We start from the raw sequence: 3,032 nt of genomic DNA on the forward strand, positions 1-3,032 counted from the left end.
GAACATGGTCTTGTTCATTGTGCACCATGCAGATTAGAGTCTGGTTTAGTAACTGTAATTTTGTAAATGTCTTTGGAATAAACAAAATGTGGCATGAGAACATGACAGATTAAAGAACCACAGGTATTTCTGTGTGCAATATTGAGGGGGGTGACAAGGGTATAACAGAGAGAACAGGATGGAATTAAAGATAGATGTCAGGTAGCTAAGAGCTTTGTGTTTTACCTTAAAATTAATGAAAAGCTATTGATTTTAAGAAGGAGCATAATAGGCTCCTGGCATGGACATCAGCACAGGTGATAGCTGCAGCTTCCATTGTGTCCATGTTGGCCACCTGGCTGCTCCACCCACGCAGAGCTGCCACCTCTGTCATCACCCCTTCCACATCTCACTAGTTCAAAATGAAGCTTTTGTCATTTCTGGAAGGAAACTTGGCCAGTAGATCAAACAGGAAGTGCAGTAGGAGGTGTAAGAATGGGTGGCATGGGGCAATAAGTGGCCACACCTGGGTGTGGTTCTGGTTGCTGAGAATCTTACAAGTCATTCCTATATCCTCAACAAAATCTGGCCAGCTGCAGAGGTGGGAATCAACAGTGAGACAACTGTGAAACCAGCTTTAATTTCAAAGGAAGAACTGTTGAATTTAATCAATAAACTAAGTAATGATGATATTACAAATTTGTGATCACCAAGAGAGCTTGGTATTGGCACAAAAACAGACACATAGATCAATGGAACAGAATAGAAAACTCAGAAATGGACCTTCAACTCTATGGTCAACTAATCTTTGACAAATCAGGGAAAAATATCCAGTGGAAAAAAGACAGTCTCTTCAATAAATGGTGCTGGGAAAATTGGACAGCTACCTACAGAAGAAAGAAATACACACAGAGAAACTCAAAATGGATGAAAGACCTCCATGTGAGACAGGAATCCATCAAAATCCTAGAGGACAATATAGGCAGAAACTTCTCTGACCTTGGTCACAGCAGCTTCTTTCTAGACACATCTCCAAAAGCAAAGGAAACAAAGGCAAATATGAACTACTCAGACTTCATCAAGATAAGCTTCTGCAGAGCAAAGGAAACAGTCAACAAAACTAAGAGGCAACACACGGAATGAGAGAAGATGTGTGCAAATGACACTACAGATAAAGGGCTGGTATCCAAACTCTATAAGGAACTTCCCAAACTCAACATCCCCCCCAAAAAGTAATCCAATCAAGAAATGGGCAGCAGACATGAACAGACACTTCTCAAAAGAAGACGTACAAATGGCTAACAGACACGTGAAAAAATGCTCAACATCACTAGCCATCAGGGAAATTCAAATCAAAACCACAATGAGATACCACCTTACACCAGTTAGAATAGCAAAAATTGACAAGACAGGAAACAACAAATGTTGGTGAGGATGTGGAGAAAGGGGAACCCTCTTACACTCTTGGTGGGAATGCAAGTTGGTAACAGCCAGCTTGGAAAACAGTGTGGAGGTTCCCAAAAAGTTAAAAATAGAGCTACCCTATGACCCAGCAATTACACTACTAGGTATTTACCCCAAAGATACAGATGTAGTGAAAAAAAAGGGGCACATGCATCCCAATGTTCATAGCAGCAATGTCCACAATAGCCAAACTGCGGAAGGAGCCGAGATACCCTTCAACAGACGAATGGATAAAGAAGACGTGGTTCATATATACAATGGAATATTACTCAGCCATCAGGAAGGATGAATACCCACCATTTGTGGCAACATGGATGGAACTGGAGGAGATTATGCTAAGTGAAATAAGTAAAGCAGAGAAAGACAATCATCATATGGTTTCACTTATTTGTGGAACATAAAGAATAGCACAGAGGACCATAGGGGCAGGGAGGGAAAACTGAATGGGAAGAAAACAGAGAGGGAGACAAACCATGAGAGACTATGGACTCTGGGAAATAAACTAAGGGTTTCAGAAGGGAGGGGAGTAGGGGGATGAGGTAGCCAGGGGTGGGTATTAAGAAGGGCACATGTTATGATGAGCACTGGGTGTTATACACAGCCAAAGAATTGTTGAACACGACATCAAAAACTAATGATGTATTATACGTTGGCTAACTGAACATAATAAAAAAAATAATGATGATGATAAATAATGTAGATGGCCTTCTTGTTCAGCTGCCTCTTCCAGAACACATAAATGAGAGAAAGATCTGCAATGGTGTTTCTCCAAACAAAGATATTGATGGCTTTATGTAATTAATGTAGAGTGACCGTGTTACCAGCGGTCTCACGGGGTGTCTGGGAAACAATTAAGTGAACTGGCATTCCAACCCTAGGGAAAAATGTGGTTGTGGTTGTGAGGTCAAAAAATGTTGGAATGCCCATCGCAGTGCGACTACACACAGATGGGGCACATGAACACCCTGGAGGTGACGCCACTGTTACAATACACTCCCAAAGTGCAACTGAAGAAACATAGTTATTGCAGACATTGTGGTCTCTGCTACAGGCATTCCCAATCTGATCACAGCAGATGTGATCAAGGAGGGAGCTGCACTCATCAGTGTGTAAATAAAGAGTTCAAGATCCCATTATGGCTAAAGCCAAGTTGGTTGGAGATGTGGATTTTGAAAGAATCAGAGAGAAAGCCGGTTACATCACTCCAGTCCGTGGGGGTGTTTGTCCCATGACAGTGGTGATGCTAATGAAGAATACCACTATTGCTGCAAAAAAGGTGCTGAGGCCTGAAGAGCAGAAAGTATTAAAGCCTAAGGAGTGTGGAGTAGCAACTAATTAACTGCTGTGTCTTCTGTCATGAACAACACTCCAAGCCAGTTCAAGAGGCAAAGCAGGCCAAAAGAAATGCAATATTTTTTTATTTATTTTACTGAAATGGTTTAAAATGATGTTTTATTTTATTGAAAGCTTAAATGGGTGGGTGTTTGTGCACATAACTCTGCAGTACCTCACCAGGGAGCATGCCAGTATCATGCTGGGTCATGTGATCCAGCCAAGAGAAGCCATTAACCTAGTGATTAACATGTAGG

The 3,032-nt window shown here is 41.6% G+C and overlaps 1 pseudogene; it reads left to right on the forward strand.

Annotated features, from left to right (window-relative positions):
* The first annotated feature begins 305 nt into the window (after positions 1-305).
* LOC114220915 (bifunctional methylenetetrahydrofolate dehydrogenase/cyclohydrolase, mitochondrial-like) lies at positions 306-2,782 on the forward strand (annotated as a pseudogene).
* The last annotated feature ends 250 nt before the right edge of the window (positions 2,783-3,032 follow it).

The sequence above is a fragment of the Eumetopias jubatus genome, unplaced genomic scaffold (genome assembly GCF_037043125.1).
Source record: "Eumetopias jubatus isolate StellerSeaLion01/CBP00866 unplaced genomic scaffold, mEumJub1_p1.0 scaffold_4, whole genome shotgun sequence".
Taxonomy (NCBI): Eukaryota; Metazoa; Chordata; class Mammalia; order Carnivora; family Otariidae; genus Eumetopias; species Eumetopias jubatus.